Source organism: Neopelma chrysocephalum, unplaced genomic scaffold (assembly GCF_003984885.1).
Source record: "Neopelma chrysocephalum unplaced genomic scaffold, ASM398488v2 Primary Assembly neopelma1_22, whole genome shotgun sequence".
Classification (NCBI taxonomy): Eukaryota; Metazoa; Chordata; class Aves; order Passeriformes; family Pipridae; genus Neopelma; species Neopelma chrysocephalum.
In genome coordinates, this window is record NW_020897689.1 from 21,203,525 (window position 1) to 21,217,630 (window position 14,106).

Here is a 14,106-nt window from a genome sequence, read left to right on the forward strand (position 1 = left end):
AACAAGTTTGTTTCTACTACAGGCATCAAATGTAATTAAAAAACCTTCAAGAACTAAGCAGTTAAATAGGATTATTAAAGATTTATTTTAATTCTCTTTTTTTCTCTTTTTCTCACATCCAGTTTCCTTCTCTACAGTAGTGATTTTTAAATAGACAATACCAAGGTGTTGGGAATTTTACAGATTTAGTATTGATAACAAAGGTGTCAGTTTTTGCCTACAGCCCTCCCTTGCCTCTAGAGATTGCCTCAAGATATGTCTTCCTGGTCTCAGCTACCCAGAGCACTCTGGCCTTGTTCATTCCCCTTCCTCTCTGATGATGCTTTGCCTGCCAGACACACTCAGGAATTTCAGCCCTTAGCCTTCCCCACTTCAGAATATAAAGGAAAATGTTTTTTGGATGAGACAGGCTAGCCTTGGTGAGACCCTAAGGGAAACAAGTTGTTCTGTTGCAAACTTCACAGATTATCCTACAGATATGCTGTAACCAAAATCAGATTTTCATGCCTTATAGTTGCTTACTATCGCTTACACAAGATACATAAATATTACATGCACAGTGACTAACAGAAGCAATCAGATCGAATCTGGAACGGTGTTGCATTAATACAGGATTCTGTTATCCTTAAGTATCTCAAATACTATTCCAGCATCAATAGCATCCTCTAAGATAAAAGTTACTGCTCAAAGTGAATAGCAACTGGCAGCAGAATCCGTCACTTACTGTCTATATAGCCTAGGAACTTGAAGTACACTGACATTGCTTTTGATCTAGAGGTTCATTAAAGGAAGAGAACAAATCAGGGATGCTTTATCACTTCACTCTTTCTTTTATAATGTTTTATAAATAAATGGAGTCTCTCATCATGTTATCCTAAGCTAACCCGCCAGCTAATGCATTTTCTTGTAGTTCTGGTGTTCCAGAAGGAGGTGGCAGCATGCATTATTCTCTGAACCTCTGCATTTACTTAGGAACTAATAGAAATTAAAAACTGATGTTGGTGCAAACTGACGTGGTATCTGTATATTGCTGCAATCTAATGCTGAGATGAAGCACCAAGAAAGTGCCATGGTATTTAGGGAGATTGCTTCCTACATGGTCCTAGTCAAACTGCAACATGGCAAAGACAGTGACCTTGAGTGACTTGCTCATTCCTGCTTATGGCTTGTGTCCAAGCCAAAATGGAGCATGTCTGTTGTTTACGATCTAATCACAGTATTTCACTTATACTAAGACTTCAGATACTCCAGAGAGATTTCCTGAACAGCATCTGCTATTGAATTTACCTTTGAATTACAATGGTATTATATGCCAAAACCTCCATCCCTGTGCAAATCTATTAAGAAAGCAAACAAATAAAAAACCCAAACAAAACCAATGCCTCCGTAGCAACCTCTTTGTGAGAAAAATTTTCATTCTTCATGTGATTGGGAAAAGAATAGGCTATAATTAATCACAAATGTTGTACATAAAGTTACTTTAGTATTTTTTGGCTTCATCCTCTTTGTACTCTGAATTAAGAAAGTTATATTCAGGGTTGAAATAGGCTAGAAAAAGCTTAAATTAGCATAACGTGTAAATAGACAGGAATAATGGACAGCGTTGTTGGGGGGGGAAATCTACTATTCGGAAAAAAGAAAGGAAACCAGTCTTCTCTTTAAATTTGACACAAAGTTTTCCAAATCTTGAAACAATTAAGTTCACAATCATTTTGGTTTCAAATTTTTGGAGTAAAATAGAAATAAAGCTACTAAAATACCCTTATCTCACCTATTCTAGTGGCTCTCACAAGTGTGTCAGAGTGTATTCCTTAGATGTATTACTTTTGTCATAGCAACTAAGCACCCAAGACCTTTTTCTCATGGAAAGAAAAATGGCTTCAAAAATTGTATATTGAAGAAGTATTTCTCTTTTTTTTTTTTTTAGAGTGAGGTAAAGTCATATGTCAAAAGCAGAGGTTCCAGTGGAGCAAATTGGTTCCCAAATCAATGTACCTTTGCCTGTATAGTGCATAGGTAATCCCACAAACTAGTTAGGAACTACCTCCCACTGAAATCTGTGAGAGAGAGACACTGAAGTAACTTTGTGTCCTTACTATATTATTTTATTTAAGAATTTCAACAGTATTGTTTTCTCCCTTGATGTTGGCATAAATAGAAATCTATGCATATTCTTTTCTTGCTTGGTGTTGTAATAGCTACAGAAGGAGTGATAAGACTAGCTTAATTTAAATAGCATGTAGATTACTAATCAAATCAACTGTAACATATTAATGAGGTTTCTGGACCTATGTTATTTCATTGCTTTAAACAATCTCAATAATTATTTCACAACAAACAAAGGTTAAGGCCCAGTCTGTATATAGTATACAGATATACTATAGGAGTAATTTTTAAAAGGTCAATTATATTTATCAGTGTTCTACAAGACCATTCTTGTTAAACCTATAGATAAGCCAACACATAGTAACAAATCTATGGTTAAAATCAACATATTGATAGCATAATTTGAAAAGAGATTTTTCCTTACAGAAGTCTCCTTAAAAAAATCAACACCAAAATAATTAAAAAATTGAAAATGAAAGAAATTGTGTATACAATCATTGACCTCTGGGAACTAAATTTTGAATTTTGAAAGAATGACAGCTGAAAATTTTCTGTTTCATTGAAACCATTAAAAATAACCTATGAATTGCTTTCATACAAAAATGGTCTTTCTCACTCTATGTGATCATGTTTGATTCTGTATAGGTTACTGAACAAAAAACAAGACATATTTTGCAAGAGGGCTTAAAAAGGGGAAAAGAACTTTTTAAAAAAACAATATTTTTCTCAGAAAAAAATAATTCAACAGTAGGAATTGTATAAAGTTTAGCAATACTTCATGTTCCTCTTTTAAACATGAAGGATGTAGTTTACAATTCAGGTAAGTCATTTTACTGAATGCCTTTTGCGTAGAACCACTACTGCAACAATGTAGCTCAGGTAGAAAATCAGAAAATGTCCTGCCTCAAAGTTCACTGAAGACATCTTTCACTATGGGGTAGACATTGTCATTACAGATTAATAGGAAAAGATTTGTCTTTAAAACTTGAGTGCACAGTGCTGCAAAGTGCAAATCTTCCAACTGGTACAAAAATGTCTTGCTAATGCAGCATTTATTCTTTTCTTGCTCTGTAGATATTTCCTCCCTGTCTATAGAAAACTGTCCCTCTCAGTATAAATGCTACCAAATTACACTATAAAGACATTTTTTTCTTATCCTGATAATCCTATTTTTTTCAAATTTTCCTCTTAACAGCAGTAGTAGAAGATTTTTTGATGAATTCTTATATTTATTGCCTGCATCTTCATTCTATAAAGGTATAATATCCATTAATTACATTGTCATAAGATCTTATTTTTATTGTGCAGTAAGTGTTTTCTCACTGCCATGACTTCTGAGGTATGGTGGCTGTTCCACTGAATGACCTGAGTGTTAAATGGTGATACACTATTAATCAGTATTGAGAGGTAAGCTTGGAAATTCATAAATTAACAGGAGAATACTGTTTTCAGGACAATTTTCTATTCAGACCTCATGTTCACACTGTGAATTATTGTAATTACATGCTGTGACAATAATACATTTATAATACAGTACAGAAATGAGCTCATATTTTTAGTTCATTATTTAGGGCAGCAATTCACAACCAGACATAGAAGTAGAACAATACACAGGAAGAACTTTTACCATTCACCACAAGTTAGCCAAGAAGAAAAGTAATTCCACAAAGTTTCTGTCCCCTGCTCTTGGAAAAACTGCTAGTTTAGTTAAAAACCTTTTTAAGAAGTCTAAATTACCTTATTAATACTATTTATGCTTGTAGACTGCTTGTAGTCTACTAGCATTCTAGAGTAATCTTCCAATAGTACAACATTATAGGAAAGGACATGAAAAACATATGCCTCCTTTAATCTTGGCATGTTTGAGAATTTTTTTTTCATGTCTCCTAACAAGATGTGTCTTCTGTTTATTAGAAGTTGTTGCATAGATTCAGATTAATAAGCACAGACTCTCCTTTTTGGTAAATAGAATTCATTTGTCAGGCATATAGAGAAACAATTTTTTCGATTTCAGGTGATGACCACCTTCTCCCTTATACAGGCTATTATTCTGAACAGTGTAATAATTAATTACATCTGCTATACTTAGTTTCTAAGGCTGACTGCTCTGCCAAGTTTTGCTGAGGTACAGAAAAAAATGCCTTACATAGTGAGATCTCTAACAGCACAGCTTACTTGATCTCTAATTGTTAAAATGCTATTTACAAAATGCAAATTATTTAATGGGTAGGTCATGAAGTCCAACAATATCCAAGCTGATCAATTAAACCAAATACTGCAGTCTAGATATTCTTACAGTATCGAAGCCTCAGAATCTGGGATGAATAATCAAGGAAAGCATCTGTGGACTACAGCAGAAACTGTATTGTTTCTCACAATACAGGACAAATTAAGACTCAATATGAGTATATGGGCTATCAAATGACATATGTGTGTGCCACACCTCTACAGAGGAATTGTCATTACCAGAAAATATGAAAGGAATGATCTCTACTGCCACACTTCAAAGGTGTCCCAAATCTAACAGACACTACTAAGGGTTACAGAGGGTAGTAGACCTAAAATCATGTAGAGAATAAGGATTGAAAAGAATTGGATTCTTATGTAAAAAATAAGGTTTGAAAAAAGTTCCACAGCTACAGGAATTTCTTTCCTTTTTAATTTCTGTGATTCTGTGATTTCGCCTTCAATGAAAGTAAACAACATGGGTAGAACAGGAAGTCAGAGGTAAGTCCCACAGTTTTGGGAGTAATTTTAGCAAATTAGAGCATACACTTGGGAAGTACACCAAGAGCTCTCTGTGGCATACCACAGGGTCAGAAGGACTACAACCTGACACGATAAGAGTAAGTGTGCTTTGGGATTGTTCTCTAACAGAGGGAAAACAAAGTCCTACTCTAAGGAATGTAGAAGGAAAGGCTCTGCAGATGCAGACAACTTACCTCCAAAAAATCCCTTCCCACTCCAAACTTGTAAATATTTCATTTGTGCTGGACATAGTGTGTTGATATAACAGAGAGTAGTTGGTTTATACCAACTGGCAGCATCCCAGGTAATTCTCACTGATACATTGGGAGATAAAGCATTCCAAGGATTTATCCTTTCCCATAGGTTGTTTGACTCAGGTCCAAAATCTTGGACTCTGAGGAATTAGCCTAGATGTGGGCCATTTCAGACCAGTTGGCTTTAACAGAAAATTTCTGGGAATGTCCTAGGAGTATTTAATTTGCCAAAATAGGCAGAAGCTAAAATAATGAGTGTATACTCAAACTGGAGTGCCAAAACTGGGAAATGGCACTAAGAGGTTGCATTCTTTAAAAGTACAGATATTCAGGCAAGTCCTACAGAAATTTTTCAGTTGAACACAGAGTGTTAAATTACCTTTCAGAAGTCAGTCAAAAAATGTTTTTCACTGTTTAGGTAACCTTTTTTTTTAAAGTTATTTAGAACAAGGATTTTACTCTTGCCTTTATTTTTTATTGATCTCAGCAAACTTTTGGTGCTTCATAATAAATATCCTATTTCCATGGGATGCAAACTGAATGCTTGTTACTTTTGTGGTTAGTTTGCACTTCCTGATCAAAATCCTTCAATTCAGTAGAAAGAATTCTGATTTCTTCTGCTAGGTTGACAGTAGACCTCCTATAATTCTGAAAGAGATATGAAGCAGGGCAGATACTGCCTTAGTAAAGCCACATTCATCCTTAGCAGAGTTCTCAGAAGACATTCAAAAACTTTTCAAAGCGATATTTCAGTTCTTACCAGCCTTATAGTGGTGCAACATAACCCATTACAATATCTTATCTTTTCCTACTACTCAGTTAATATTCTGATTTTTCTAAGAACTCTGTCAGGGCATTATGAATTCTTGAGTGTCTGTAGGAGGCTTCCATATCAGAAACTTTTTCTGCTGTCTCTGCTAGGCTGATGGGCCTTGTTTCCAGGAGGTTTTTGTTTAGAATAATTTCAAGAAGGTCCTTGTGGTATAATAGAATTACTTAGACTTCATGAACCAATGAAACCAGAATTGGTTTCTCTTATCCAGATGAAAAACTGAATTAAATGTCCCTAAATCTTCCTTTCCATATAAAATTTACTCCAGCCATGAATGTTGAAAGGATGTGAATTGCTGGACTATGTGATTTGTGGCATCAATAAGGCAATGCCTCTGTTCAGAAGTGTTCTTTCTCTTGAAGAAATTGAGGACTCATATGAAGGGAAATAGTTACAAGCTTCTGTTAATGATTGGGGGAAAACAATTCAGAGGGAAAGATAAGAATCAACACTAGAATACATTTGAATAATATGGAGTTTAATGGATAGCCCTGGAGCAAACACAAGGCGATATTTCACTCAAGAACTCAGCTGCAGTCACAAACTCTGAGAGGTTTATGAATGGCATCAGAGCCTCAGAAGTTAATTCAGCCTCATACTCACAGTGATGCCATATGTTGTTATTTATAGTACACTTTTTATAATTATTTCTATTCAACAATGTAATATTTGTAGTTGTAATATTTCAAGGATTAAATTGTTAATTTGAAATGCTGAACTTTCCTTGAGGTAACATCTCTAAAACCATACTAAATTCCTTATCAAATAAGATTCTTGCAGGCGCCATATTTAATGTAAACTGACTCCTGCTGAATAACTTTTAACACCACAAGAAACTGTCCTCTTTAACAAGGCTGTGGCATGCAGTACAATTAAACATAAGAGCTATGGTCTCATTTTTCACTTGAGAAGTTGCAGATTTGTATTGGTCCCATTAGATAGTTGTACGGTGTAAGAAGGTAAAGAAGAAAAAAATTGTTTGCTCTGTTATATGTTGCTTCTGTGAAATTAAAGGTATCAAATAACTACCTATGGTCTGCATTTGAAATGGAGACAACCAAAATACTACAAATAAGTATTAAAATTAAAAATTCATTTATTGTAACAATCCCTTCCTGATTTCTATATATTGTCTAAAGCAAACCTTGAAGACCATGCTATTCTTGGAAGTTAACTGTAATTTTTCTTGTCATATCCTTTGTCAGATTTATTCTTGGCTCCTTCCCATATATATAATGTTTTGCAGTACAATCAGCATAAGAAATCAAACATGAGTATGGGAAAAGCATTCCTGTTCTCTGAAGCATCTTGCAAACAGGCTATTTGAGTACAACTGAAAAACAATTGCATGGAATCAGAAAAATCTCACAGAAAACTTCCACCCCATCTCTATCTCCTTTCTCTTTTCGTTTTTTTTCTTTGCCTTCCTTTTTCTTTTTTTTTCTTTCCTGTGTGCCCTGTACTCAGATAAAAATGAATGCAAACAAAGGGAGATCTTCATTCAATAGATATTATTTATTGAAAGGCTTCTTGTCACTCAAATTCAAAGTCTCTATTATTGGAGCATGTACAAAAATTCTTCTTATGGAAGACCCTGCAGAGCTTGGCTAAGTCATGTCCTTGTATCTCACAAGTTCCAATATATTGGAGAAATCTTTATCCTATGGATTATTAGGTATTCTTGTTATACTTTGATCCTTGATAGCATGGCATACCGAGAATAGTAGTTAGATTGAAGCAAGGTAAAGATGACATTAAAAGCAATTTAATCCAGTTCATACCTGGGTCCACCTAAACCATGATTTGAATATTCCTTAGTAGTGTCCTCTTGAGCATCTTTATGGGGAGATTTTTCAGGATTCTAGTGTCCAGGGTCACCAGGTCCTGCTCCAGTTTTGACAAGTTTTTGTAAAATATAACTCTCTTACTATGTATATTTATTGAGGACAAAAGGATTAAATTTTTCATCATGATCATAGAAAGAACAATCAAGGAAGAAAAAATATTCCAGTCTTGATTGCATTAATCCTTTGATGAAAACAGTTAAGTGACTATTGTTATTTGTTCTTTTAGAGCTCCAGTTAGACTCTTGCATTTATTGTGAATATTTTAAGAGAAACTTTCAAAGAAAGAGAATTACTTAGACAAAAATGATGCAGCAAAATCATCAAGATTTGCTCCTGATTTTCAGAACTTGTCCTCGCTGTCATTTAATAAACATTTTGTAAGTCTTAGTGATAAATAGAGTAGAAGTTTGTTATTTATGAGCAAAAGCAAAGCTGAGCTGCCAAAGCCTACTGTATTAACATTCTGATCTGGGAAATGCTGAATATCAGATAAGTATATTAGTCATACAGCTCCTACTTAAGAAATTGCTTTATGTTATTTCCACATTTGAGGTTATGCTCAACACATACCTCCTCCTCCTGGTAAAGCATGGTAAGCTTATGAGGCCATAAGCTTGGATTACAGTCACATAGCCTCATTGTGGTTCTTATCTCCCCTCAGACCTCTAGTATTAAATAATGCAAAGAAGAATGCAGATAGGTCTCATTCCTTCTCTCCACTGCATCATTGTTTGTCACTTGTCGTTTCAGAGAGACTGATGTTGCTCTGATAAAACAGGTACCATGTTTGTCTACTGTGATAGACTTCATTTATATGTAACATGTAATACACATGAACTGATGGAGATCTTCATGCTGCTACCTTCCTATTTTATGCTATCAAGTAAAAGAAACGTGCTTGAAGAAGCCATACAAATGAATCTTGACTAAGATCTGACAAAATAATCAGCTATGTTTTTGACAGCCATATTAACAGTACCAAATATCCAAATCACTTTTCCAGATACACAGCAAAAATTATGGTCTTCCTTTTAATTTAATAATTAGGCCATCTTTATAAGGAGGAAAAAAATGCAATTCACAACTGGAATAACTTATACTATAAAATTGACTTTAACCACTGAAGTTACGTGCATGAAAGAAAGCCAAAAGCTGGCAAAAGAAAATTGGAGCTTAGTCTTAACTGAACAAGGCTATAAATTAGCTGAAAACTAGAAGTGCAACTAAAAAGTACTCCAACAATTTATGAGGGTCCTTCAGGGAATCTCAGGTCCTACAGGGCAGAAGCAATGCATTTTAATAGAGGAAACACAAAATCTTTCCAGCTTTTCAAACTTTCTGCTGGTGGGAAACACAGTCCTCTAGGCCCATTTTTTTAAGAACAGGAGTCTTATGAGAGTAGTGCCTTAGACAGAGATGGAGTCAAAGTAAAGGCCACTCTTTTTTCTGCAAAGGAAGAGATTGATGGCTTTTCATAAGTCCCTGATCTGTAAAGGATTTAATTTTCAAACTACTATTTTTTAATATATCACGGAATCACAGAATGGTTAAGGGACCTTAAAGGTCATCTGGATGAGCAATATGGTGCAGGGATACCTGAGATCATTCTAACCAAGGTAACTTGGATATCCAGTCAAGTACAGCCATGTCAATTGATAAATCAAGTGAGACATGGCTTCTTGTGTGATTTCCAGTGACTAAGCTGGATTTTTTAAATAAAGCTTTGGTTTTGCTAAAGATTTTCCAATATCTTCAGCTTGCTAGTCATGCATTTGATAGTTTAATGTGAGGTTTAAGAAATGTGATCTTTTCTGGACCTAGATTTATAGGATAGTCTAGGTAAAGACTGGTGGAGAAAGGAAACAGCCCTAAGGGAATTTAGACCTTTTTCAGCTCCATTTCACATTGCCATGACATGATATATTTCCGGCTACACAGCCTCAGCATTTGAACTGGAGAATGCCTGACCCTAGGTAAAAAAATCAAAGAGCAATTGCAGCAGAAATCTATATCCTTGCAATACTGCAGTGCACTGCAAGTAGCTCGTTCATTGAAAATATGAAACACGTGGTTACTACAGACCACTTGAAGATTAATTATTTTACATATTTTATCCAATTTATGGTTCTGTAGTTATGAACACAAGAGCTGACACGTCTATTTTCTGTAATGTAGTTGTCAGTACTGGAAATTTCAGAGCAAGAAGTTTATCTCCACAGGATGACAGAATGATTGGCACTGGAAGGTGCCTCTGGAGATCATGCTGCTAAAGCACATTCACCTAGAGTAGGTTATGCAGGATTGTGTCCAGGCGAATTTTGAATATCTCCAGAGAAGGAGACTCCACAACCTCTCTGGTCAGCCTGTTCTGGTGCTCTGTCACCCTCACAGTAAAGAAGTTTTTCCTCATATTCCAATGTGACTTCCTGTGTTTCAACAAGCTGTGAGACAATCTCCTCCCCCCATGACATCTCACCTTCCCATCAATCTGTGAGTTGATTGAAACCTGAAGGTCTAATGCTTATTTCATAAAAATTAATATTTTGTTAAATTAATTGTGGGTACCCAGATTACCTTTCTTTTTTCTGAGACCTGCTAAATTCTTCATATCAACATTTTTTGCAAATTAATGGAACACTTTGGTACTAGGTGTTTCTTTTTGTGCTTTGCCAGGGAACAGCCAGAACATGGCTGCTCTAAATGGGAAAGGGAACCAGGAGCCAAAGGTGGCCATCATGCTGGCCAGGTGGAGGAGAGCTGGGTTGGTCTTTGGGAGAGGCCCGTGACACCCATCCAGGGTCTGACTGTGAACTAAGCCACTGCTCAGTAATGATGCTGTGAGGAGGGCCATAGCATCAAAGACTGCTGCAAAAGAGTTGGACAGTCTGTGGGACTGTAGGCAGCTCCTGGGGCACAACAATGTGAACTGCAGTGGTGAAGAGGTCCACACTCACTGGGATGGCAGGGCTTCCCAAGCAGGGTGTAGGTTCACCCCAGAATCTGTGTAATGCTGAGGAATGTCAGGAGCAGGCAGCCAGCAGGGCTGTGCTCTGCCTTTACATGCTGCCCAAACCCTGGGGCTCGATGGCCTCAGGGGGCTTCATGGGGCTGCCGTGAGGCAGCCTCCAGGTCAGACCCCATGAGCTTGCCCCCCAGCTCCAGGTGACCTGAGCTGGCTGCAGGAAGGCAGCTCCCACAGGGACAGGAGCAGGAGCTGAGGGTGGGTGTGGCTTACTGTGGTGTCACCCCACAGAACAGGTAACAGCTATGGGCCTCACTGACCCCGTGAGAAACAGGGAGATCAAGGCAGTAGGTCCCTGTCAGCCAAGGAGATACAAGCAATGATACGGTGACACAGACACTGGAGATGTCTCTGGGACAGGGACTGATGTCTCTGGGCACAGCTGAAGTGGGGTCCTGGGCTGTGAAAATGATATGGGAGGTATCCAGGAGACTAGGCAGGGCCATGAGGGCCTTTTAGTGCCCTCAGATTCCTAAGAGTCAGTTTTAATTCCTCCCCATTTTAATTTAATTGAGTGGACTCTTGTCATGTCCTCTCAGACATCGAAAAGAGTAATTTCCAATCACATCACTCTGTCTTTTAGACACTTCTTGAAGTACTTCAGATATTTATTTCCAAAGTAAACAGTTCTAATCTTCTCAATCTCTCTTAATCTCTGAAATACCCTTGATGATTCATCATTCCTCTGCCAGCTGTCTCTGCCTCTGGCTTCACAATATGTTTTCTAAGACAAGGTGACCAGTACTGTAGCTAGGATGAGCCTACAGCACCCCTTGATTTATAAAAAGACAATAAAATCTTATTCATATATTTCCCTCATATTCCTTTTGTAGTGTAGTGCCTCGTAAACTTTTCTGAATGGCTGCTGAGTGGCACTGGCAGTGGCACTTTGAGCTCTGTTGCTAATCTGAAGTCCCTTTGCTGTGTTGCCATAGATATTAGGTGCTGTGCTGTTGGTGTTAGATCAGAGAATCATAGAATCATAGAATCATAGAATCCTGGGTTGGAAAGGACCTCCGAGATCATCAAGTCCAACCCTTCATCCAGCACCGCCGTGGTTACTAGACCATGGCACTAAGTGCCACATCCAGTCTCATCTTAAAAACATCCAGGGGCAGTGAATCCACCACCTCCCTGGGCAGCCTATTCCAATGTCTGATTACTCTCTCTGTAAAAAATTTCTTCCTAATATTTAACCTAAACCTCTCCTGGCACAGTTTAAGATTGTGCCCTCTTGTACTACTGCTCGTTGCCTGGGAGGAGAGACCAACCCCCACCTGGCTACAACCTCCTTTCAGGGAGTTATAGAGAGTGATGAGGTCCCCCCTGAGCTTCCTCTTCTCCAGGCTGAACAACCCCAGTTCCCTCAGCCTCTCCTCATGGGACTTGTGCTTGAGTCCCTTCATCAGCCTTGTTGCTCTTCTCTGGACCTGCTCCAGCACCTCAATGTCCTTCCTGAACTGAGGGGCCCAGAACTGGACACAGCACTCCAGGTGTGGCCTCACCAGCGCTGAGTACAGAAGAAGAATCACTTCCCTGTACCTGATCCAAGCCAGGATGCCATTGGCCTTCTTTGCCACCTGAGCACGCTGCTGCCTCCTGTTCAGCTTCCTGTCAATCCAAACTCCCAGGTCCCTTTCTGCCTGGATGCTCTTCAGCTACTCTGCCCCCGGCCTGTAGCGCTGCATGGGGTTGTTGTGACCAAAGTGCAGGACCTGGCACTTGGCCTTGTTGAACCTCATCCCATTGGAATCAACCCAACTCTCTAGTCTGTCCAGTTCCCTCTGCAGAGCCCTCCTGCCTTCCAGCAGATCAACACTCCCCCCCAGCTTGGTGTCATCTGCAAATTTGCTGATGGTGGACTCAATCCCCTCATCCAGAACATCAGTAAAGATATTAAACAGAACTGGCCCCAACACTGATCCCTGGGGAACACCACTAGTGACCGGCCACCACCTGGATGCAGCACCGTTCCCCACCACTCTCTGGTCCTGGCCCTCCAGCCAGTTCCTAACCCAGCACAGAGTGCCCCTGTCCAAGCCATGGGCTGCCAGCTTTTTCAGGAGTGTGCTATGGGAGACTGTGTAACATCTATAGATGTTGCTTTATAGGTGCTAGGATTGCTGTGTTGCTACAGATATTTTAAAATGTAGGAATGGTTTATTTCAAGTTCACATTTTTTTGTATGTATTGCCATTGAAATGCATTTGCTATAATGTTGTCCTTTCAGGGCCACTGCACAAATGTGCTGTCACAGCATGTATGAACTTACGTGCCAAGTTAGCTAATGTTGGTGTGGGGAACAGAGATCCTCGGTCCTCCTCCTGGTAATTCACCTGTGCCTCCTGTTCTCCTGGGACAAAGGTAACTGCCTCATGGAGAAGCCATGATGCCTCCACCCACTTGAGATACAGGCCAGCAGTTATGGGATAATCACAAAAGTATCATTGGGATTAGTGGATGGAGCAGGACTCATCATTTATAGAACACAAGGACACTCTAGCACACATCTAGGACAATTACCTCAGTTTATCTCAATCCCTTCAGATTGGAGCAAGTTGACCTCCTTTCCTTGCTACCCACAAGCATGTGCCAAGGCAGGGACGAAGAGAAGAAACTAACTTACTGCATTAAAACTAAAAAAAAAGGTTAATTACATCAGAAGATAGGGCAAGGGTCAAGAAATTTCAGACATTTGCTCAGGAGATTCATCTCAATTGCCAGGTTTTGGGCAAATTCTTCATGTGTGTGTGGAAATTCAGTTAGTATATGTTGATAACACTTTAAAGGAAATTTGTCTTCAGAATAGCCTGACTTTACTGTGGAATAACCAATCTGCTTTGGATCAGCATAGGATTTTGGCAATACCCTACCTCTGCACTTTTGGGTACAAAGGGACCTATATAGGAGCTGACATCTGCATACCTGAAAACATGATGAAAATCTGATACGTTTTGATTCTTTTTTTGTTCTGAATATGAGTATTTTTTTCATGGAGTCTGAAAATTTCATGACATGCAAAGTTACTCTCATACAAAGGCAGTAATTTCTCATTGTTGCACCTGTTAGAGGCTAACTGAGGTTCTTGTTAATAGATCCCTTGGGGTGGATTAGAGTGAAACAACACTGAATGACTGGTGTTTATATATAAATATACATATGTAGGGTTCATTTTAGAAAAAATTGGTTGCAAGACAAAGGAGGTATGTAGATGTTTTGGTTATTATCTGTAGAAATATAGTAATATAAACCCATGAAAATAGCACTTCAGAAAATGTATAAGGAAAAGAAAGAAAA